The following is a 25,949-nucleotide window of genomic DNA, read 5'->3' as shown; positions in this document are numbered from 1 at the left end:
CTATTTTTCCATTAAAAGCAAAGTAAAAGCTGTAGTTAGGTTCTGTAGGAGCTTCCTCATCAGAAAAAAAGTTAAAACATTATACCCTGTAAGGTGAAATACTAAATATTGCTAATGATATATTAAATTATTTTTAAAACGAAGTAAATTGAAGAATAAAAGAAATATGGTGAATTTCTACTAACTGTACCTCCCGCTCACTGCCAATCCTGCTCCCTGAGCCTCCTACTCACCACACATCCCAGTCTCTGATCTTCCTGGTCACTGCAGACCCTTCAACCTGCGACCTCTCCTGCCCCCTGACTTACCCTCTCACCAATCCTTGCTCCTGCCAAACCTCCTGCTCCCCAACTCTCCCACTCTCCACTTACCTCTCCTGAACCTGTGTTCCCGTTGAAGACCCAGATCCAATCCGAAGCTGGAGCTCCAGTGTTGTGAACGTGCATGTCCTGATGGTGCAGAAGTGCTGTGCTGACGCTGTTATAATCCATGTTTTTCTTTCAATCCTCCTGCTCACTGAGCAGAATTTTCTGCCCACCGGGCGGGTGGGCCCGGCCTAATCTCCGGCGGGCGGGGAGCCGATCCCCGCCAGTGAAGTGGGCCCCGCCGCCATTTTAAGTGGGCGGGCCAGTTAAGGCCAGTTCAGTGTGATGCCCAGCAGGAAGCGCTATGCATTCCCTGTGTGAGCGGGGAGGGGATTCCCCAAATGCGAGAGCACGCTCTTTCGTGCATGCGCACATCTCCCTGAGGCTAAGTGTTGCCTCAGGGAGATCGCTGAAAGTTGTAGAAACATTAAAAATTGAAAAATTAAAAAATCCTTAATGTCACACAAGATGGGACATGTTCATAAATTTCACTCAAACTTTATTAAAGTTTTTTAAACTCTGCATGAAGCCTCATCCCGCCGGTGGATGAGGTTTCATGTTTTTTCTAGTTCCCGCTGGGGCTCCTGGCCTGCCTGACAACCTTAAGGTTGTTAATTGTTTTAATTATCCTGTCAATGGCCTCAATTGGCCATTGACAGGTCGGCGGGCCCACAGCTGATTTTGCTGCGCCCCCGCCTTCCTGAAAATTTAAATGGGGCGCGGTGACATCAGGGGTTCCGCCCAACATCACCCCACGTCATTTTGCATGTCGGTGAGCAGGCCCCGCCCCCTGCTCGCTGACGGCAAAATTCAGCCCATTGTTTCCTTGTCCTGGGCTCTGGCGATAAATGGCGAGAGTAATTTAAAATTGAGAGGCTGCTGAAAAATAATGCTGGTTGGGTTACATAATTCCTATGCCAGACTGGCAGAGAATGGTGTTAAAACAAGAATACAGACCCCATTTACTGGCGAATGTTAAAGCAAAACAATGTTAAATGGGGCAATGTTAAATGGAGACTTACTGCATCAGGTAAAATGCTAGAATCAATTATTAGGGACTGTTATGATTAAGCAGACTCAACAAGGATTTATGAGGCTATAAGTAATAAAATGGATAAACGGGAACCAGTGGTTCCAGTGTGTTTGGATTTTCAGAAGACAAACAAACCTTCAGTAAGGGTGCCACACAAGAGGTTATACATAAAATTAGGAATCATGAGATTTAGATTGTAATATGGATTGAGCATTGGTTGATGAGCAGAAAACAGACAGGGATAAATGGGATATTTTCAGATTGGTTAGCTAGAACTAGTTGGATATAACAAGGATCAGTACTTGGGCCTCAGATATTTACAAACATCTCAATGACTTAGGGGATTGAGTGCAGCATATCTAAGGTTGCTGATGATAGAAAGTTAGATGGGAAAGTAGCAGTGAGGAGGATGCAAGAAGGCTGCAAAAGGATATAAGGAGGTTGAATGTGTTGGCAAGAACATGGCAGATGGAATACTGTTATAATATGCCTTTAAGGGATAGCAGCATGACATCACTAGAAGGAAATTTGTCACGTGATTCAGTATTAATTTCACTTTTGCTTTGAGTAGAACACAGCTCTGAACACAAGCTTTGTACTTATGTATAACTGTTCTCATTGTCTAGTCTTAACAAATGAACCCACAAAGTGTTTACCCAATCCATTATGAGCAATTGGTGCCTTGTGTCTTGTACAGTGAATAAACCCAGGGTATTATTTCATTATAATAACACGACAATTATAATGTGGCGAACTGTAAATTTATCTAGTATGATAGGAAGAAAATTAAAAATGAGCATATTTTTGAATGGTGAGAGGTTGGGAAATGTTTGCATTCAGAGGAACTTGTATATCCTTTTACTTGAATCGGCGAAAGTTAACATGCAGGCATAGCAAGCAATTAGGCAGGCAAATGGTAGCTTTTGTTACAAGTGGATTGGAACAATGTATCCTCTAAACTGCATGGCTATGCAACAATCGGGAATGTGCCATGTAGGAAACAATCAGACTGTGCTCAAGCAATGTTCCCTTTAAGATGCATGCTGGCCCGGCCGAGCAATAATCTTAAAGGGACCACTCAGTACAGCAAACTGACATTGCTCAACTAATAGGGAACATTGGATTGGAGTATAAGAATAAAGAAGTCTAATTGTACATGGCATTGCTGAGGCTACTCGTGGAGTGCTGTGTGCAGTTGTGATCACCTTACCTAAGGAAGGACATACTTAACCCTTGAGGGAGTGCAACAAAGGTTCACTAGACTGGCTCCTGGGATGAGGGGATTATCCTATGAAGAGAGATTAAGTAGATTAGGCCTACATTATACCGGGAGTTTAGAAGAATTTGAGGAGACCTTAAAAAATATAAAAATCTTAACAGAGTTGACAGGATAAATTGTAAACCTTTGGAATTCTGTAGCCCAGAGAACCCTGGACATTCAGTCGTTGAGTATATTCAAGCCAGTGGTTGTTGGATGTTAGGGTGCTAAGAGAATTAAGGATATGGGGATGGTCTGGGAAGGTGGAGTTGAGGTAGAAGATCAGCCATTATCTTATTGAATGGTGGAGTAGGCTAGAGGGGCCGAATGGCCTACTCCTGTTTCTATTTCTTAATTCTCATGAGTTAAAATGGCCTGGGCCACACTTTGGTGAGTTGAGTAGAGGCTGCCATTCCCTCCTCAGGCCCTAAGTTGACCTTTCGTCCCAAGTTAAAACCGGAACTCAAGCAGCTATTTTAAATCTAAACTTTGCCTAGAAGTTAGTATTTGTGATAAAAACTCACCAATGTTTGACGTGCTTATTTATGTAACATTCCTTTGTCTGCTATTTTAACATAGATTCTAATGCATTTAAAATAATCAGGTCAACAAATTTCAAATAGTAAACAAAGAGAGGCATCAATTAAATGTGTAAAGAGTTTGCATACTAGTCATAATGTTTCAGACATTAATTTTAGGCTATAATATAAACAGAACCTTGCATGGCAAATTCTGATTTTCTTTTAAGTGAGCAGGGACTTTAAAATGTAGAATCCTCTTCAAAAAATATAGAGTTTATTTCATACAATAGTCGTAGTGTTAACTGTTAAATACCTACAGGCGTGAAGAACAAAACGTGAAGAATGTTGTTCAGTCCAGGAAGAGGCAGCTGAATGAACTGAAGGCCAGTAGAATGGACTGGCTAAAAAGTTTTGATGAGAACATGCCAGTGTTACTCCGTGCAGTAGGGGACGCATATAAGCAAGGCCATTTCTGGAAGAAATCTGTTGGCCCTTTAGGTGAGTGTCAGTAATTTATAACCTACAGTTATCTAAACCAGTCATAGAATAATTGATTTGCCATTGATTATCTCCTGTAATAACTATACTGCAAGCATTAAAGATCCAGTGTATTGTAAACTGAAGTCCAGAAACTTGTGTTTGTGAAACCCATCATTAAACTTGTGTGCAGCCGTTCCTTTCTCAAAGACGCATAGTTGTGATTTGAAATGTCAGGAGCTGAATTGGAGAGCCCCAGAAGACGGGTACAGAATCATGATGTGGGACTCACCCACACCCATTGGAGGCAGCACCTCAGTTTTGCTACCCATTAATTAACAAGGGTGGCTGAACAGCTTAGCAGTGGGGAAAAAGGTTGTGGGAGGTGAGCAACATTTTGGGGAGAACTTTTGGCTCAGCGAGCGGGGGGAGTGGGGCCCGCACACCGAGGCGTAAGATGATGTGGGTGATGTCAGGCGTGTGTCCCGATGTCACCGCGCATCATTTAGATTTTCAGCTCGGCGGACGCACAGGCTCCCCCTCAGGGAACCCCCTCCCACTGCCTGCACAGAGTGCGCACAGCACTTCCGGGTGCACGTCATGCTGGCCTGGCCTTAATTGGCTCGCCCACATAAAATGGTGGCGTGGATCCCATTGGGGGCGCTGATCGGGTCTGCGCCTGGCCCCACCCACCCCCTCGATATGGGGGAAAATTCTCTCCTTTAAGTTAGCTTGCACTTCAATTAAAGTCAGCCAGCACCTCTTAAAGGGAGGTGCATTGTGACTGGACATGTAGTGGAAGTCGTTGTGGAGCTCCTTCTGATGTGAAAGAAGATGTAATAATGGCACAATGTGGAAAAGTTCAGGCTTTGAGGTTTTCCAATGCTGGACTGTAGACCTTGGCTGAGGGGCTTTATCCATGGTGGTCAGGATGCCCTCTGAAGGAACTCAGAAACTCTCAGTGGGACTCGATAGCCATGGAGATCAATGTCAGGATTCAAGCCCAGCGGACCTGAATGCAGTGCCACAAGAAGTCCAATAACCTCACAGGACTGGCCAAGGTCACTGAATGCATCTTCATTTGCTGTTTCGCATTAACTGCACAACATGCCGAACACACTGATAAATGCGCCACATCCGCATCCGGATCCTACACCTACCAGCAATTTCTATCAATCAGGACTTATAACTCACATTGATAGCTTCACCTCAGCCTCATGCATGTGGCACTGCTGCAAGCCTCACATCTTGCATACATCTGTGCCAGGTATTCAACCATGACTGCCACATCACTCAAATAGATTGCACCACACTCACAGACACTCTTCTCTCTTGCAGGAAAAGATGGCACCAGGAGAGGAGATTTCATTGTCTTCACTCTAGACAGAAAGAACCTGGAAGAGTGCAGGAGAGCGGGATTCTCCACAGTGCAGGGTGACACCAGGAAGCTGCCACTGCCATCTATCAATGGCCACCTTGTTCTGAAAAAGAGACAAGTCTATCCATGAGTGGGTACAATGTGTTTGCGTAATCTTCCTGCCATAGTTGAACAGCTGACCATGTGTGCAAGCTGTGAGATATGAATGTGTCGTTTGCAACAGTGCTAAATGTGCGAAGCTTGCATTGTGGTTGACATTGACTGTTAGTAGGCTGAAGGAGTGAGTGTGGCGAATGGAACAATACCTGAGGCTAGTGGTGCATTTGATAGATGAAGCATTCACTGACCTTGAGCACTTGTGTAAGATTATTAAACTTTTCTTTGCATTGCATCCAGGCCCTTGGGGCTATGCTGTTGGCATTCACCTTTCTGGCTACCTGAACCCACTGTCTTTTCAGTACTTGTTTGAGCTCTTTTCTGGCAGTTGAGGTCAGTGTATCTCTCTCCTCCTGTCCATCTCCTGCATCAAAGCCAACAGCACAGCATCTGAAAACCCTGGGGCATGCTCTCTGGCCTGTTGCGCCATTTCTGTTTTGAATGCTTCTTCAAGTACTTTCAGGCTCTGCTGCAGCCAGGATGCACCTTCCCTTTAAGAGATGCAGACTGGCATTAAGTGGTGCTAGCCGCTCATGTACTTGGGCCTCCTGCTGAGGTGTCTAGCCACTTAGCAGCAGGCTCAGCACTGGGTTTCATGTCACAATCATTATATTGATCAGGCAGCATGAAGCTTGCATCACTTTGAACAGAGGCACAGGGTTTTCACAATCCCTGTGCCCAAGTTTTGGGGCTGTGCAGCTTAGACCCTGTTTAGTGTTCACATCACTTGGTGGCAGCTCTTTTCCACAATTCAGTTACTATGACTGATAGATTGAATTGCCTTGTACCCTCTATTGTTCCATACTTCTGAGTTCAGATCAAAAATTGTGTTGCTTTGACATTGATGTGTTCACTTTATTAATTGAAAGTCATGGCACCTGCCTCTAAACCTTCCTTCGCACAAAAACAATTTAGGCTTCAAGTGCCAGTGATCTAGGAAATCTTTATTGCCTTCTACATACTCTTTAATGATTTACTGTCAAATCTGTCTGGTAACTAAAATTAGATGCAGCTAGCTGTTGAGGTTTTGACAAAAGCCATATGATAAATAGAAAAAAGCTAAGAGCACTATTTTTTTTGAAAATATGTAGAAGGGAATCAAAAAGGAAGTGGATGTATGAAAGAAGATTGACAATCAACGTGATGTGAAATGGCAGGAACATAAGGAGTAAAAGAATAATCAGAGAGGGCATGGAGATGAAGAGAGCAATCTCCTGCTTACAGTGAGAAATAGCAGAGATTGTTAATGAGTTTTGGCTCAGATTTGCAGAGGAAGGTGAAACTGGATTTCAGAAATATCTGGGGAAGCTGTGGTGAGCTACTACTGGAGGGTGACAGCGGAATTTCCTCAGGGCCTTTCCCAGTCAGTTACCATAACTCCACATACATCACCTTATGGGGATGATCTTCAATTTTGCTTGGGAATCAAAGGAGATGATTTGCATGTCGGCTGACCATTTTATAACCCACCTGATTTCCTTTCCAATGAAGTCAGGGGAAAAGGTAATTTAGTGGGTGTATAATGGGCAGTGGATCCAGTACTGTCATCTTTGGAAATGCTTGAAGGGTCATATATTCTTATCCTCACTGAATTTGAAAATTACATCCTATATACATGTGATTTTTTTATTCCCTCCTATTGGCTGGCAATCCTTAGCTGTAAGTAAACTCCTGCAATCCAATTTTAAGTTTGAAATGTTGATGAGGAACCTCACTCACTGGAACCACATGCTGGAAATTCAGGGACTCGCTGACCACTGTTTACCAACCATTAACTTTAGAATTAATAGTTCTGGACGATATGGATTTGTAAAACTACTTCTCTGGAGACCATAATATGGGCTGAAATCTTCAAACACTTAGGATGGAATTGCCCCAGATTTGCACTAAGAGCTGTAGCAGATGGGAGAAAGGATGTTTTACCCATCGGCCACAATGGTGGGTTTTCATGCCATATCATCCCAATCCCATCTCATTCATTATGCATTCCCAGGAAACACACCAGGTCGCTGGCGGGGTGTCCTCTGATTTGCCCCCCCCTCCCAACTTCACCTCATGCCTTCAGTAAACTGGCTGCCATGTTTAAAGGCCACTCATGCAATGAGCTAGCGCTCTTCAAGGGATAGAAAGCTGTTGTGAGCTGATGGCTGCTAAAGGAAGGAAACATGCTGCCCCTGGATTTAGCAATGCCTCCCTCGAGGGCCTACTGGACACAGTGAAGGGCCGCTGCAATGTCCTCTACCCCTGCTCGGGGTGAAGGCCAGCAAGCAAGGTCACCAATCCAGCATGGGAGGTGGTGGCAGCAGTGGTCAGTGCCAACGCCCTGCATAAAGGACAGACACCCAGTACAGAAAGAGGACAAATGATCTCTTCCATTTCCCCCAGGTTAAGTCACTCTTCTCATCACTCTCAACACACACACCCATAAACCCATCACACATCCACAGGGCCCTCACTCACTGCCATTGCAAGGGACATCACCAATCACTCTTTCATACACACCTTCATCTGCTCTGTGGATCGTGTCCTCATCCTGCCCAAGGTACATCTCACCACCCACACAGGCCAGACATCCTTCTCATCTGGCTTGGCAGGTGTCCTGCTTACACTCTCTCCATCTGTATTCATGCAGGACAAGCTGGCACACAACAAAAGGGAGAGGCCATAGACTGGTGGAGGAATGCACGACATCAAGGTCCTCACGAGCTTTGAAAATATGGTCATCCAGCTGGGTGGCGATGATCTGGATTGTTCTTGTGCTGACGGTGAAGTCAGTGGTGCTCAACCAAGTGAGGATCCAGTAGTGCAACACCTATCAGACAACCATGCTGTGAGTCAGTTCCCCTGTTCCGCAGTCCCCTGCCATACACTAATTATCTCTTATTGGTTTCCCAGGCACATCTGGGAAGCAGTCAAGGGAGTCCATGGACCAGATCCTCAACTCAAGCCCCAAAGAAACCTCAGGTAAAGAACCTGATGACACCCTCATTGAAGCCCTGTCACAGCGCTCACCCACATCTTCCACCAGTGCAGAGACACACACCTCGGTTGGATCTAGCTTTAGAGTAGCCTCGGGATCACAATCTGGTGAGCACATCACACTGTCTGATCCACAGCAGGCGACGGCAGGGACTTCCCATGTCTCCATTATTCATAGGACTGCTGGAGGCCAGAAATTTGCTGAGCCCAAGTCAGATGATGAGCCTCTAGACTCGGTCATGCCTCAGCTGCTGGAGCTGCAGAAGCAGACTCAGGGGCATCAGGAAGATATGTCTGCTGCACTCCTCATATTGCAAGGCATGATGGAGGATTCCATCCGTCTTCAGTCTGTGAACCCAGCAGCTTCAGCTCCACAGGCTGAGGAGGGTGCCACTGCCACACAGCAGGATCCCAAATGCAGGCTGGGACCCTCCATGCTTAGCCCTCCAGAGGACGCCCATCAAAGTCATCACAGACAGGGTATAGCAGTCAGCAGGCTGCCTCCACCTCCGCTGTAGATTTCGGGTGAGCACCAAGGCTTAGCGGCAGGGTTAGGAAGGTTAAGAAGATATAATTGCACATCCTGGGCATGGGTGTTAATCACTTGTACATAATATTCACTCCCAAGAATGTCTCCTTGCCTATGGCTCCTTGTTCTGATGAACAGTGTTCATGCCACTCAGCTGTGAAACCTTGGTCCTCTACAAGATAAAGGCAGGTGTCTCAGTCCAGGGCTTCTTCCCTGTGCTTTGTGCAACCTTCCCAGCACACTGATGGTGCGCCTTCACTGTCACTGGACACATCAGTCCTCCCTGCACCTTGCTGGGGCTTATCATTGCTGCCAGAATGTCCTGGTCCAGCAGCACAGAGTTCCATCATTCTCTCTGTGTGCTCCCAGCACCTTTGAGTGCATCTGGTCCCCTATCCCATCGGCATCTGTGTCCGGTAACAGTGTGGTCCTGAAGGGTTCAGCTCATGAAGGATGCTAAAGATCAGGAGAAGTTAAAGTTTCCCCGCTGCATCTCCATGATATGACCCTGTCCACAGAGCGCAAGTGAGCTGCCCTCAACCAGACATGAGTCAGAGGTTCACATAAGCTACATGAGGATCTATGGAGTATCCTCACTGCATATCGTCATCGTCCTCCTGGAATGTAGGGACTACTGCATCTCCATGACTGGAGCCTTATCACAGAGGGTACGTGTGCTGCTTTCAGCCAGGCTGGAGTCAAACATTCACAGGTGCAATGTGAGAATCTATGTTGTCTCCTCACTGTGTGTCATCATCATCCTCCATGAACCTAACATCTATGAGAGCCTCCTGAGCGCGCTGCCTCGTCTGGCCAGTGCGATGGCCTCATCGCTATCATCCTCGCCTTCAAGGACCTCCTCACCCTCATCCTCATTGACATCCTCCTCATCGGAGGAGACATGCAGCTCCTCCATCTCCTCCTCAGCCAGCTCCTCTCTCCATTGCAGCTGCAGTTTGTAAAGGGCGCAGCAGATGATGAGGATGTGTGACATGCTGTGTGGACTATATTGCAAGGCTCCACCAGACCAGCCCAGGCACCAAAACCTCATTTTCAGCATCCCAATGGTTTCCTCCACCAAAGTGTGAGTTGCAGCATGAACCTGATTATACCTTCGCCCTGTAGCAGTCTGAGACCGCTGGACAGATGTCATCAACCATGTTCTATGCGGATAGCCCATGTCCCCGGGGAGCCATCCCTGCAGCCACTGTGGACCCTGGAAGACGTCAGAGATCTGAGGCCTACTGAGAATCTAGGGGTCATGGACACCTCCTGGGAACCGTGCGCAGACCTGCAGAATGTGTTTGTGGTGGTTGCACACCAGCTGTACATTCAGCGAGCAGAAGCCCTTGCAGTTGACATAGTTGACCACTTGTTGCCATGAAGATCTGAGTGCCAACCAAGTGCAGCTAATAGCACCATGCACCTGTGGAAAACCTGAGATCTAAGCAAATCCAAGCACTCTTGCTTCCTGGCTTTCTTGGTTCCGGGTGAAATGCACAAAGTTTTGTGCCTTCATGAAGATGGTGCCCGTGGCCTCCTGGATGCATTAGTGGGTGGAGGCTTGTGAGATTCTGAATAGATCACCTGTGGAGCCTTGGAAGTAGCCACTGGCTTAAAAATTGAGCATCACAGTGACTTTCATGGCCACTGGCAGTGGATGCCCTACATGTCCCTATAGCACCAAACCTGCAGCAGGTGGCAGATCTGACCGACCAGTTCCCTAGACATGCACAGTCTTCGGCGACACTGGTTCTCATTCATCTGCAGGAATGAAAGGCGGCTTCTATAGATCCTGGGTCTAGCTAGACACTGATCAGCGATAGCTCGCTGTGGCTGTTCAGCAGCATGTGCAGAAGCCTCAGCTGCTCCTTCTTCTTGAGGGCGCTGCTCCTCCCTCTGTCCGGCCAGATGACTCCATCGCTCTCTCCTCCCTTGTCTCCATGCCCTGTAAGCCAGGGGTGGGGAACCTTCTTCTTATTAAGGACCACTCACACATAGACAAAATCAGTTGCAGGCCACATGTATAAACCAGCTTAATTTATTTTTTTTTTAGTGAGGATACAGAAACGTTCAACTCACCCACTGCTTTCGTGTGATGGCTGAGTTTGCTTTTCCTTAATGAGCCTTGTTCTGCCTGCTGGCACTGATGATGTTGCTACTCACAACTGGCTTTCCAAATTCACATCTGTTAATCTGGCAAGCAAATGGTTCTTTACAAGAGAAAAATTGAAAAGATCTGCTCACAGCAGTATGTCGTTCCAAACAGCGATGCAATTTTCAGCGCATGTCTCCTCCAGTTTAGAAATTCATCGGTGCCGACATGGATTCTATAGAATTCCAGCAGAGGCAGCTTATTGTATTTAACCTTAAGTTCAATATTGCTTTGCAGTTTTATAACTTCGAGCTGAAGGTCTTCAGGTACATTGACTGCTTCAATATTGAGCGGTGCGGCCAAAATGTTTAATTCCAGTTCCTTCACTTTTAGGTCTTGAAATCCCTCACCAAATTTCTGAAGTAAATTTGCACTCTCCCTGGTGCACTCCACTCTTGTTGTAGGTTTTGTTTCTGAAGGGTAGGAAAATGCACCTTGTTGCTCTTTTCCAGTTGCATTTGCCATGATTTTAATTTGGCTTCACATTTGAAAGAAGGGTAGTAAGAAGCTGGTTAGGTGCTTGAAATTTAACATTGAGCTCAGACAGGTACTGCATAAAGTCGAGCATGAAAGCCAAGACCTGATGAATGTTGCAGTGACATACGATTAACTTACTTGGATCAAGGTTGAGGAGAGTCAAGAGGCTTTCTTGATTAGAGCAACTAATCCCTTTTGAGAACCAACCATAGCTGGAGCGCCATCAGTAGTAAGACAGCTTAATTTTTCAAATGATAACCGAAGCCTGTGTACTGCCAATGTAACCTTCTCAAACATGCCTTCACCTTTGGTGAAGCAAGCAAGAGCTCTCGAATCTCAAAATCTGCCATGATTCCACACAGAAAAATTGCCAGTTGGCTTGTATTTGCTGTGTCTGTTGTCTCACCAATAGCCAGAGAATAAAACTCGAAATTAGCCACAGAATCTTTCAGGGACTTTTCTCAATGTCTTGAGCCATATCATTAATTCAATCTGACACAGACCCGTGAGATCAGCTCACACTCTCAGATATAGTTTGCTTTTCCCTGGAGCCAGTAAGACTGCAGTCACAAAGGTGCACTCCTTTACAAACTCTCCGTCTGAATGAGGCCTAAGCTCTTGTTGCGATAAGTTCACTCACCACGTAACTGGGCTGCGTAACACTGTCCATCGCCTTTCTCGGCCTTGTGAAAATTGCTTGCTGTGTGCTCACTTTATTTTTAAGTGCTTTAATTTTGTCCGCTCCCACACGTCCTTGAAATTCCTCATATTTGATGTGCTTTGTGTCGTCGTGTCTTTTTACGTTGACTTTTCCCATGACAGAAATAGTTTTTCCACAAATCAGGCACATGGGTTTGCCTTTCACCTCCACACAAAAAAAAATTGTTTGTCCATTTTTCATTAAAGAAATGTCACTCCGCATCCACTTTTCATCTTTGTTTGCAGCAGCCATGTTTTATTTTTGCTTTTGCACTGTCAAATATCTCCAAAGTCCCAATTATGTTGTTCGAGAGAAGCGCAGCCAGAAAATGAACTCAGCTGCTATTATTTTAAATGTATTTCCATCCATTGTTTTATCCCTACCTTTTAGCTTATTTCGATCCCTTCCCCCCACCCCACCCCCACTAGGGCTATCTGTCACTTGGTCATCCTGCTTTCAACCCTTAATGTCATCATTAGCACATTCCTAAGCTAATATCACCACCGTCAACACCCCTTCGTCCTTTTGTCTATGACATCTTTGGCAATCTCTTCTTTGCCTCCATCTATCACTGGCCCTCTATCCAGCTCTAGCTATCCCACACCCCTCAACCAGATTATATTCCACCTCATTTCTATATTTCTTAGTTCTGATAAAGAGTCATATGGACTCGAAACGTTAACTGTGTTCGTCTCCGCAGATGCAGTCAAACCTGCTGAGTTTTTCCAGCTACTTTTGTTTTTGTTTTGGATTTCCAGCATCTGCAGTATTTTGCTTTTATCTCAGTTGGCATGTGTTGTGTTTGTGGCTAAAACCCTTCCTAGACCTTTTAGGGGTCACGTGATCGAACTGACGAATCGGCCCTAAGTATGGGTACTCTTAGGAGCAAAGTTTTCTAGTCGTGGACCTGGTTCAAACATGTAGCTTCTACAAGAGCTCTGTAAATACTGTTATCTGTTTCAAGTAAGAAACCTGTCCGGTGCATCAAGTTTATTACACCATGAGGCTGAGCTTCATTGAGCCTGGCGAGCGGGATTGGGAGCTGCTCCTAAAATGGTGCGAATGGTTTATGTGGAATGGAGAAAGTCCTCACTGACTGGGGCTTGTCGCTGTGTTATCTTCAAAGTGCTCAAAGGCTGGAGCTCAAGCTCCTTGGTCTCCAAGATTCGAAATGGCTGCACATAACAGAAATACTGTATAAATTCAAATTAGATAACACTAAATCACCCAAAAAAGCCCGGAGTAGCAGAGTTTCTGTGTCTCAATCACAGCAATCCTGAAAGTCAGCTCAACTTTTTGCTTGTTTTCCTTTCCCATTCTCTCTCTCTCCGTTCCCGCTTTGCCTGTGTCTCTTTCTTTTTCTCTCTCCTTTCCCTCTCTGTGTCTCTCCCTCTCTCTCTCCCTCTCCTTTCCCACTGTGAAGGTAGTCAGGAAGGCATATGGCATGCTTGCCTTCATCGGCAGGGGTATTGAGTATAAAAGCTGGGAAGTCATGCTGCAGATGTATAGAACCTTGGTTAGGCCACACTTGGAAATTGCGTGCAATTCGGGTCGCCACATTACCAGAATGATATGGAGGCGTTGGAGAGGATGCAGAGGAGGTTTACCAGGATGCTGCCTGGTCTGGAGGTTATTAGCTATGAGGAGAAGTTGGAGAAACTCGGATTGTTCTCACTAGAGTGACGGAGATTGAGGGGCGACTTGATAGATTTTACAAAATTCTGAGTGGCATGGACAGAGTAGATAGTCAGAAGCTTTATCCCAGGGTGGAAGAGTCAATTTCTAGGGGACATAGATTTAAGGTGAGAGGAGAAAACTTTAGAGGAGATGTGCGGGGCAAGTTTTTTACACAGAGGGTAGTGAGTGTCTGGAATTAGCTGCCAGAGGAGGTGGTGGACGCAGGTACGATAGTGGTGTTTAAGAGGCAGCTTGACAAATACATGAATAGGATGGGAATAGAGGAATACGGACACCGGACATGCAAAATGTTTTAATTTGACGGGCAATATGATCGGCGCAGACTTGGAGGGCCGAGGGGCCTGTTCCTGTGCTGTACTTTTGTTTGTTTGTTTGTTTGTTTCTGTCTCAACCCCAAACCAGCCCAAGGCAGTGACTCAACAACCCAAATCTCTGGCCAACTCCCAGTCTAAGGCTGCACCTGGGCCTGGAGCCTGGGCCTCTTCCTCAGTCTGGAGGGGCTGAGCCCCTGTCTTTGAACACCAATGAGCTGGGAGTAGGAGGGGGTATGAGCCACCAGTAGAGCTGGTGTCTTCCCTCTTTCTCCCCCACCCTGGGTTACTTACACTTAACTACCCGATCAGCAGCCTGCTGCTTCCCGTCCTTATCCTGTGCTCCTGCACGTGATCTCAGGCCACACTACCCCACAGCCTGGGCCTCTGGTGACTGCGGCCAAGGTTCAGGCATCAGAACATGACAGTGGCTGGCCTAGAATGCAGCACAGGGGTGGGGGGGCCCGAGTTTCAAATATCATTGTGGGCCAGATGAAGAACTGCAATGGGGTGGGTCTGACCCCCGGGCCAGGGATTCCCTACCTCTGCTGTACGCCATGAGGTATACAGCTAGGTCACCAGGCTCCTTGCTCCTGACGTATTCCTCCTGCAGGATGAAAGGGAGAGATGCGTGGGTTAGCATGGACATACAACAAACCTCTCTTGGTTAAGTCTGAAAACCCCTTAACGCAAGCCGGAGAGTGCTGGCCACCACTTGGATGGCCAGAGATCAGTATGTTGCATTGCTGTCAACTCCGCCCACTCTGCCTGACTGATTGACAGCAGTTTCAGCCATTGGACTGCATGCTGTGCTTTCAGCTCAGGCACAGGCATTCTCCTAGCCCGCACTGCAAAACTACACTGTTAGCTTGAACCATGGGGGAGACTCGGTCCAAACCTAAATGATGACATTGCAAGGGGCTGTGAATGCCTCCACCAGTGACTGCTCCATGGCCAGCTTTAACAAGGAGATTGTACAACATGCCCAGTTGTCCAACTGTTCTGCAGCTCACTAAAACACTCATTAGTTTGCAGTCTGTGCCCGAGGGGGAAAATCCCTGGAGCACTTGGTGGCACTTTAATGCACCTGCGTAGCTTGAGTGGGCAGATAAACTAGAGGCCTGACTGAACGCATGTCAATGTGGCTGTACCTGAACTGTCTCAGCTACAGAGTTGTGTGACTGTTTCCCCCCACTCCTTCCCCCCACCCTGCACGTGCTTGTGCACTACTTTTAACCGCAGGGCAGCCCTTGCACACCACCCCCAACCCCCAACTCACTTCAGACACGGTGCAGCCCTTGCACCCCTGCAACTTGCCTCACAGTGTGCTGTCTTGACCCCCCCCAACTAGCCCCAACAGCAGTGCACCCTTTGCCCTGGCACCGCACTGTCAGCCAGCCGGGAAAGAGAGACTTGCTTGTTTCCTTGCCTGAATCCGTGGTGCCTTAACCCTGAAGTCCAACAGGTGACCAAGTTCTCCTGAGCTTTTCCAGTGTGGTGGGGGGTTGACTCCAGTGAGCAGCCTTATAATGATATGCAGGTATATTAAAATGACATTCCAGATGTCCAGAGGCAGGAAAGGCAGCCAGCCATTGACGGGCGGAGTGGATGATCGCAAACTAGTTTCGCAACAACGTGAAGCTGATTTTTGGCCTTCCAGCCATATTGTCCGCTGACGCCCGACGCCAATGGGGACAGAGAATTCCAGCCTGAGAGAGGCACGGGTTAATCAAACAGAAGGAGCATGGGTTTGTAAAGAGTCAGACGTGTTTGACTAACATAACTGAATTTTTGAGGAAATCAAAGCGATATAAATAAATGGGACATGGTGTCTGTTTTATATAATGAATTCGGAAAGCTTTTTAATAAAATGGTTGTTATAATTTTTAGGCCTGCAGTAGCTATCGTCACAAATTAGTAACGTTGGACACTGAGCAGACCCCACAATTCTTACATGCTGAACTTGACTCTGAACCAGTTCAATATCTACTTTTATGCTCGTGTAACCCCGTGGATGTAACAATCTTAACAGATGAATTGGACATCATGGGGGACATGCCTGGGTGGGAGAGCTTTGGATAAGGCCCAGAAATGGGCAGAAGGGTTGCGGTAATCCACACCCTTTTCATTCTGATGCAGGTAGCTTACAAATTCTGTGCTGCCTGCTCATTTAAATGACACTAAATTGCAGCCAAGTGATAAACACACTGCTGAATGGTGGCACAGGTCAGCAGCAGCAGGCTCATGTTCATACATGGCTATCATCACCTCACCCTGATGAAGGAGCCGGTCCTTGTTATCATTGCAGTGATGATAATTTTGGGAGTGGTGACTGGAGGGGTTGAAAGCATTGAAGAGGACTATGGCCTGAATTTTCTGGTCGATGTGCGGGGGCAGGCCCCACTGGCTGACACATAAAATGACGCACGGTGAAGTCGGGTGTGCATCCCCATGTCACCGGGCGTCATTCAGGTCTCCAGTATGGTGGACGCCCGGCGGAGTCGGCTGCGTGCCTGCCGAACTGTCAAAGGCCTATTAAGGCCATTTAAATACCAATTAAAAGAATTAACAGAGCTGCCCGTTCAACCTTAAGGTTGGCAGGGGAGAGGGGGTGGGTGGGGGTGGGGGTGGCAGGCGATGAGCCCAGGCGGCCTTCGCATTTATCATGAAACCTCAATGAAACCTCATCCACGGGCGGGATAAGATTTCATGAAGGCTTTGTAAATCAAATGAAAATTTTTATTAAAAATCAGTGGCATGTCCCAGCTCATGTGACACTGTCACATGAGGAGACATGTCTGAATTTTTTTTTCTTCTTTATTTCAAATAATAATAATAATCAAACTAATCTCCCTGAGGCAGCTCCGTGCCTCAGGGAGATTTCTGCGCTCTTTCGCGCACGTGCCTTAATTGGCCCGCCCACATGGCGCAAAATGGCGATGCGCAGCCGATAGCGGGTAGATGTCGCCCGCCCGCCCGCGTCTGCTCCCATCAGTCTCCCCTGACAGGGAGAAAATTCTCCCCTATGTGCTCCTACTTAATCCACCTTCTCACATTCCACTTTCTGGTCATCCCACAATCGCTTTTGATTTAATTGGCGCAGACGGTGTAAGCATGTCCCTCTTGTTTTTCCACCCTTTCCTCACTGTAACCCTACCCACGTAGCTTTCTCCTTTTAGATAGGCAGGAACTGCACCTGGCCAGGCAGTGCTGGGCAGCGTGAATTCCAAGAGCAACAGGAGGCTGATGATGATGAAGCACCATCACTCAATCTCCATCTCGCAGCCACCAGCTTGTATTACTAGGATTGAAAGGGTTAATGTGCGGGACTGCGTAAATAGCACCCGCCCCCATAATGATGATGTAAGAGACACATGTTCAAGAGTTGAGAGGGAAAGTGTTTCTAGTTTTAGCAGAGTAACACCTCGTCATGTATATCTGCATATAGTTCTGCTATATTTAATACACCAGTTATGTTTAGACATACCAATGTGTCAGCAATCATTCCTCAGCTAGACAAACCAATGTACAGCATAGTGGCAGCTGTGAAGGACCCCAAAATCTTGAAAAGTCAGTTTTAAAGAAGGTTGCAACTCTGACCGGAAAAGCGGTGCCAGAATTGCAGGACTCAGTAAGGCACAGTTGAAGGATTCCAAAGCTGCTCTACTGATGAAGTGGAGGCAGGAGGAGGTGGAAAATCGACAGTTCGAGTCACTCAGAGCTGCACCACAGCACGTGGTGGTCTATGAAGCAAACCCAGCAACAGAGCCAGAGAACCAAGCCATTTTCGTGGAACTGGTGAGCAACCCTTGAAAAGGTAAAAACTTGATTTTAACAGTGCACTAGGCAGGCAGCATTGGGAAAATTGCATCCCTAGCAAGTGTGGGTTTTGATAAACCCTGCAGCCTGGGTCCGAGGTCAGTGCCATTATAAGTGGTGACTGTGTAGCAGTACAAATAGAAAAAAGAATGGCTGCAAATACTCGATGCCCCAGGGGTAGGGAGTGAAGAGATTATTGCAATAAGTTCAAGCAAAGGGTTTTAAAAATCTCTGTAGTTACAAAGAAATAAATACATAAAAGAGACAGCGACTGCAGCGGGTCTCAGTGGGAGGCTGATCAGTGCGGGTAGGCTGCACCAACCACAAGGAAAAGTTAAAACTTAGGGGCAAACTACGTAAAAGGTTATAGCAGCCATTGGTTCTGAACTCGCATCACCCAAGAGATTTGGATTATGGAATGGCCAAATCAAACTCAAGATTGGGCGCTTTGGAGAAAAAGATACTCGGGGCAGAGTTTTACATCCTGCAGACCGGCGTGTGCCCAACCCGATCGGTCCCCACGTCATCGCGCGCTCGCAGGATATTTCGCTCGGCTGGCGTGAGCGGGTGCCAGAGCCACGCTCGCCATTAATAAATTAACAGGCCACTCAAGGCCATTATCAGCCTCACGGGCAAAACGGGCAGGCGGCCGGCCGACATTTTCAAAAACCTCATCCACGAGCGGGATAAAAAGGGTCAGCAACATTGCCAGTGTGAGTAGTGAGTGAGGAGTTTTGGAGATAGTTTGCTACTGGTGACTTATTGGTACTTGGCAGCTTCATCTCTGTTCAGGGCTTCATTCTTGCTATTTCCAGGCTTCATTTCAGGACTTCATGTTGTCTCCAAGGCCCCCGCAGGATTTTGACCATGTGAATCCTTCCAGGTATCAGACAGCCTTCCTTTACCCTGGGAATGGGGATTGTGGTCTCCGCTGGAGGCACCTCCTCTGAGGAAGAAGAGAGGGCCAGAAGGGGAGGAGGCCAGGTGTCCCAATGCAGCCTCCAGGGGAGGGAACTGTGGGAGGAGAGGTGCAGGCTCAAGGGGCGCAGGGCCTGTAGCAAGTCCAAGGCGGAAGGGGCCGCAGAAGATGCCACTATCCTGCTGCCAGTGTTTACAGACAGCAATGCAGCTGCCTCAATATGTCTGAGGTGCAATGGCGAAGGTGGCTCCGCCTCTCCAGGGAGACTGTCACCTCCTTTTGTCAGGTGATTGGGCCTGAGATCAGCTCCGACTATGTGGCTGGATACCCCATGTCAGTGGCTCTGAAAGTCACAGTGGTCCCTCAACTTCTCTGCCTCTGGCTCTTTCCAGGGCTTAGTGGGGGATCTGTGTGGACTCTAACAATCAGCTGTCCACATTTGCGTCAAGCTGGTGACAAGCAGGTACTGACTGTTATTCTTTACCGTATGGATGAGACCAGCCAGGCTGAGCAAGCTAGAGGCTTTGCAGCGATTGCTGGGTTCCCCCGCATCCAGGGTGCCATTGACTGCACACATGTGACCATCAAGGCACCAGCGGGTCAGCCGGGTGCCTTCGTCAACAGGAAGGGCTTCCACTCCATGAATGTGCAGATCTTGTGTGATTACAGGATGCATATTTTGCAAGACTGTGCAAGGTACCCTTCAGCTTCCATAACACTTACATTCTCAAACACTCCCAGGTGCTGAGACTCTTCAGTGCTCCAGCCCCACTGGATGGATGGCTCCTGGATGACAAGGGCTATCTGTTGAAGAGATGGCTTGTGTCGCTTCTCCGCCACCCAAGAACAGAGGCAGAGAAGCGTTACAATAGGAGTCATGGCTCCACAAGGGCAGTGGTTGACCTTCTCAAGATGCACTTCCAATCCCTGGACCGTTCAGGGGAAGCACTACAATACCCCCCAGAGTGGGAGTCACTGATCGCAGGTACATGCTGCGCTCTTCACAATCTGGCATTAGCAAGGGGATCCCGCTGGAGGAAGAGGATCTTGATGCAGCTGCACAGGCCACAGATGATGAAACCAGTAGTGAGTCTGAAGAGGAGCACGGTGAGGAGAACGTTGAGAGTGTGGAGGCAGAACTCTGTAACCTGCAGGGAGGCAGGCACACCAGGGACACCTTGATTCAACACTCCTTCAGCTAGGCTGCCAAAGATCAGCTTCAAACGTGTGCCAGGGCTGCTGCCTCCATCACCGATGTCTGAAAGGACCCTTTCATTTGAACACAAAGAACACTCAGTGCCTGTGCAATAAAATTCAGAGCCACTTAGTGTATTAGTGCATTACATACTGGCATAAACTGCAGCAATAAAATAAAAAGATGAAGCATACTCAGGCCATTACAACAAAAGCAAATTTATTGTTATTGTCACATTGAATGCATAATGACATTACCATTATTGGTGTTGTTGTCCACACCAGTAGACATATAAACCAAACATAAATGAACAGAAAATCTCCTGTGAACTGTCCCTCTTGTGCTCATAGTGCCTTTAACTTAAGGTTCTGAGTGCTACGTCTTGGTGACCTCCCCGCCGAACACTCACCTTCATTGGCAGCAGCATTGGGGCCAGCCTGCTGACCCTGCTGTCTTGTTGGGCTTGATGACCTTGATGGTTGTCCTCTGGCCAGTGGAGCCAGAGCTGGCCCTGCTTGGGAGGAAGTGGCCAGTGCCACAGCTGGCATCACCCCAGTTATCGCAGCCTCATCAGATGCCACAGTCACTGGCAGAGGGGTGGAGGAGCTGCTGCCATCATCCAGAGCTCCCTGAGAGGAGCCCACAGAGACAACAAGCAACTCATGCACCAATGTGAGGTCGCTCCGGACCTCCCTGCTCACCATTGATGGACGGGCATGCAGGTCCGATCGCAACCCCAGGAACCCCTAATTCTGTTCCTGGATCTGCCTCTCCATGAGAGTCTCCACTCTCTCAATGGAGGAGGCAGTGCACTCAGCCATGAGGGTCAATGCAGTGCTCATGCTCCGCATGGACTCCTCTGCAGTGGAGACCATAGCATGCAGACCCTCATGGATCTCCACCAGATCCTCCCTCACACCCTGCTGGACATCCAGCATCTGCCGCCTAATGAACGAATCCAGAAGCTCATCATCAGCCTTTGACTGAGCTTCATCCTGAGCATGGTCCCCAGCAGTCCTCTGACTGCCATCCCCTGTACCCTGGGCACTCTCTGCCTCCTCCTGCACCTCAAGCAAGTGTGAAATGTCCTCACCAATGTGCACCGATATTCTAGCCGCTGATCCAATGCCCAATGAGGTGCTGGTATCTGCGCTGGTGCCTGCTTCAGAGAGTAGGTGTGACACAGGTGCAAATAAGGCCAGTGGTCCTCCGGCATCAAGGATGGCCCTTTGGGGTCCAGAGAGCGAGTGCGTGCTGGTGAATCTAAGGGAGAACAAGGACATGTCATTAGTTAAGGTCATCACACTGTTACTGTGCATGCCAGGCACATAGGTGAGACAATGGAGATCTGCATCATAGTGCCATTGTCTTTCAATGATCAATGATCAGGTTTGAGGCTCCCATTAATGAAGGGACTACACTAGAATGGTTGCACAATCTGAAACTCTCACCTCTGTGCATTGCACTCTTACCTTCGTCTGGCAGCCTCGCTTCTCCATGCCTGAGTGGGAAGAAAAATGTTCTTGGTGGTTTCTAATTCCAATCACGCCTCATTAATCATGCGTTCCTGGGAAACATACCGTTTCGATGGCGGGCAAGCTGTCTTTTGCCATTCCCCTTGACATTCAATGGCATTACCATCACTGAATCCCGCACTATCAACATCCTGGGGATTACCATTGGCCAGAAACTGAACTGGACTAGCCATATAAATACTATGGCTACAAGAGCAGGTCAGAGGCTAGGAATCGTGTGATGAGTAACTCACCTCCTGACTCCCCAAAGCCTGACCACCATCTACAGGGCACAAGTCAGGAGTGTGATGGAATACTCCCTGCTTGCCTGGATGAGTGCAGCTCCCACAACACTCAAGAAGCTTGACACCATCCAGGACAAGGCAGCTCGCTTGATTGGCACCCCATCCACAAACATTCACTCCCTCCACCACCGATGCACAGGGACAGCAGTGTGTACCATTTACAAGATGCACTGCAGGAATTCACCAAGGCTCCTTAAACAGCATCTTCCAAACTCACGACCTTTACCATCTAGAAGGACAAGGGTAGCAGACACATGGGAACACCCCCACCTGGAAGTTCCCTTCCAAGTCACTCACCATCCTGACTTGGAAATATGTCGCTGTTCCTTCACTGTCACTGGGTCAAAATCCTGGGACTCCCCCCCTAACAGCACTGTGGGTGTACCTACACCACATGGACTGCAGCAGTTCAAGAAGGCAGCTCACCACCATGTCAAGGGCAACTAGGGATGGGCAATAAATGCTGACCAATGGCTGAATAAAAAAAATTGCCATCACCTCATTGCTTCATCACTCTGGGCGCCATATTTAAAGTGCAGCCATGTGCACACCTCAGTGCTTCCAGCACATGACTACTGCAAAGAAGACATGGCCCAAAAAGACAAGAAGGCTGCTGCTCTCCAGTTCAATGACACGTCCCTTGGGCACCTTTTGGATACAGTGGAGCCCTGCCATGATGTCCTCTATCCCCGCTCTTGCCGCAGGAAGGGCAGCAACATCACTAATCCAGCATGGGAGGTGGGCAACGGTAGTCAGCGCCAGTGTCCTGCAAATGAGGACAGCCACCCAGTGCCACCACAGGATGAATGGTCTCATCCATTCTTCCACGTAACTCACTCTTCTCATCACTCTCAACTCACACACTCACAAACCCATCACACATCCACAGGGATCTCACATTTCAAGGGACAACACCACTAACTTTCACACACACCCTCACATATGTGTCAGGCTCATACTCTCTGAAGCCGTTAGCTTCTTCACATCCATGTCTCCGCTCACCACACAAACATTCCATGCAGTGCCATGTCTCCTGCTCACATTCTTTCCACCTGTTTTCATGCAGGAGAAGGAGGCTCCCTATGGCAGGGAGTGGTCCCTGACCAGGTGTGGAGTGGCCCACATTAGGCCCTTCACTCAATTTGAGGAGTGAGCCATCGCGCTGACTGGTGAGGATATGGACCGTGCCTGTGACGATGGTGAGGTCGGCGGTGAACACCCACGTGAGATCCTGCACTACATCATCCCTCTCTCAACGCAAATGTAAGCACTCTCCCTCCTGCTTTTGACTTTGCTGCAACACACTAATCATCTCTTCTTTGGTTCAAAGGGAGCTCTGCCAAGCGACCAAGACCCTCAGCCAGGCAGTCAGTCCCTCAGCCCCATCCACATCCTCACTTCTAGCCAAGAGGACTCCTCCTCCATTGAAGAGCTAGGAATAAGCAGCCTGGAAGACCCATCACAGCGCTTACCCACACCCTGCACTAGTGCAGAGACACACACCTCAGTGGAACCGAGATCTAGAACAGGCTGAGTTCACAACGTAATGGTCATTTCACGGACACATGTCTGCAGCAGGAGGAAGCAGGTCCAGCCAAGCTCCCCGGCATGCAGAGGACTGCTGGGGAAGAGGCATCTGTGAGGTCCAAGTCAGATGATGATCCTCTGGACTTGGCCTCCTAGCTCATCCTGGAGAGTCAGCAGAGGTGGGGTAACATCACACAGAGCTGTTGGAAGCACTCAGCAGAGTGGCATGCGAGTTGGAGGAACGCATCTGCCTGTTCTCTGATGAAGTGGTGCCCACATGTGTGCATATGGAAGTCTCCGTGGGGAAGATGGTGGATGCCATGGAGACCTGGTCCAGCAGAACGTGAAGATGTGTGCAGACCTGCACTCCAACACGGTAGCCATGGATAAGTTCCATGGACACCCGAAGTGAGGAGGAGCAGCAGCTGGACTCCCCTGGATCATCTACTCAGGAATCACAGAGGCTGCCGCTCTCTCTGAGTCCCCTTTGCCTGTGACCCCTCAACCGTATGGGGAGCAGCTGGCCCACAGGAGAACAGCCAAAGCAAGCCGGAGCCCCCAAGACCTCGGCTCTCCAGAGGACTCACACTGAAGTCATCAGAGGCAACAGGATCAGAGGCAACAGGGCCAACTATTGCACAGGCTGTCTCCACCCCTGCTGCGGATGTCAGGGCTGCACCTAGAAGTCTAAGGTGTTCAAAAGTTAAGAAGCTCTGGTCACAGTTGGTTGTATGGCTGAACACATTTTGTCACTTTACAATCTGGAAATATATTCATTTACATTGAATAAAGTGTAATGGTGCCTTTCAGCTTCATTGACAGGCCTCGCAAGTCCTCCCACTGCATCCACCGCCGCCCCCACCACTTGTAGTTCAGCTGCATGCAGCTGGCCCACGAGTGATTCTGGAGGGAGAAGTGTGAAGTGTGTGTGTGGCAGGGCCTCTCCAAGCCTCGTGCAAGCACACTCCCACGCACGCGGTTCCATCCCGTATCACACTCACCTCAATGTCCTGAGCATTTTCAATGCTACTTGCTGGGGTTCACTTTCAGTCATCTGAGCTGACCTGTATCTCCACCCACCCACTGATCACACTCCCCTGCAGCACCTGATCTCACCCACCATGACTCTGGTTTCACTTTCGATTTGGCAAGTATGGTGCGTCTAACACTTATCTTCAGGTCACCCATTCATTCTCCCCACCCAGTCACTCATTTCCTTTCCCCCATCACTGCCAACCCCACCTGGCAACAACTTCCACCTCCCCTCCATGACCTACCAGCCACAACCTTTTTCTTTTGGGGATGTTCAGGTGAACATGCATGTCCCTTTCCTTCCCAAAAACCCCACCCCCATCCACATTAACTTCCCTGACCTCGTCCTCCCCACAACCAGTGTCAGTGTCTGTCTACAAATCCCCACCAACCACCCTCATTGTCCTTTCCACCAATACCGTCGCACCTTCACCCTCCCACCCTACCACCTCACTTTGCCCTCAATCATTCTCATCGTTCCCTCGGACCATACCCGCCCTCAGTTCACTCCTCAGGAGGCCCTCCATTGCACATTCACCTGGAAATCTCCCCCACCAGACTCCATCCCCCCTTGGAACTCCTACCACTTTGAAACTCCTTCTCCCCTTGGAACTACTTCCCCACCCTGCACTTCCCACCCCCCCGCTTAGTCCTACCCCCCACCCCCGGATACCCCCACCCGCAGACTTCCCCCATCTCCACTTAGTCCTTCCCTGTTCCTAACTCCCTCTTACTTCTCACACTAGCCTTTCTCCCTCCCCTCTCCAGACTCCTTTCTCCACCGTTATTCCATCCCCCTTCCTGACTCCTTCAGACCTGCTTACTTCTTTCTCCGCCCTTACTCCTTCCCCCCCACCCCCCCTGGACTCCTTCCCCCCTACCACCTCCAGGATTAGACAAAATCAACATGGATTTATGAAAGGGAAATCTTGTTTGACAAACCTACTGGAGTTTTTTGAGGGTGTAATTAGCAGAATAGATAAGGGAGAACCAGTGGATGTGATGTATTTGGATTTTCAGAAAGCTTTTGATAAAGTCCCACATAATAGGTTAGTGTGGAAAATTAAAGCACATAGGATTAGGGGTAATATATTGGCATGGATTGAGAATTGGTTAGCAAACAGGAAACAGAGAGTAAGGATACATGGGTTTTTTTCAGAGTGGCAGGCAATGACTAATGGAGTACCACAGGGGTCAGTGCTTGGGCCCCAGCTATTCACAATATATATATCAATATTTTTGGATGAGGGAAACAGAAGTAATATTTCCAAGTTTGTTGATGACATGAAATGTGGTGGGAATGTGAGTGGTGAGGAGGATGTTGAGAGGCTTCAAGGCAGTTTAGACAAGTTGACTGAGTGAGCAAATACATGGCAGATGCAGTATAACGTGAATAAGTGTGAAGTTATCCACTTTGGTAGGAAAAACAGAATGGCAGAGTATTATTTAAATGGTGATAAATTGGGAAATGTTGATGTACAAAGGGACTTCGGTGTTCTTGTACACCAATCATTGAAAGCAAGCATACAGGTGCAGCAAGCAGTTAAGAAGGCACTTAAGAAGGTATGTCGGCCTTCATTGCGAGAGGACTTGAGTACAGG

At 48.2% G+C, this 25,949-nt stretch overlaps 1 long non-coding RNA gene across 1 annotated transcript in view; it reads left to right on the top strand.

Moving 5' to 3' along the window:
• The first annotated feature begins 17,517 nt into the window (after positions 1-17,517).
• Positions 17,518-25,949, top strand: part of LOC121278093 — a 70,555-nt gene continuing 62,123 nt past the window's right edge. The window contains exon 1 of the long non-coding RNA XR_005943049.1: positions 17,518-17,854. This is a non-coding gene — a long non-coding RNA (uncharacterized LOC121278093). The remainder of the gene's footprint in view (positions 17,855-25,949) is intronic.

The sequence above is a fragment of the Carcharodon carcharias genome, chromosome 5 (genome assembly GCF_017639515.1).
Source record: "Carcharodon carcharias isolate sCarCar2 chromosome 5, sCarCar2.pri, whole genome shotgun sequence".
Lineage (NCBI taxonomy): Eukaryota > Metazoa > Chordata > Chondrichthyes > Lamniformes > Lamnidae > Carcharodon > Carcharodon carcharias.
Note: the sequence above shows the minus strand (reverse complement) of the source record. Positions and strands in the feature narration are given on the sequence as shown.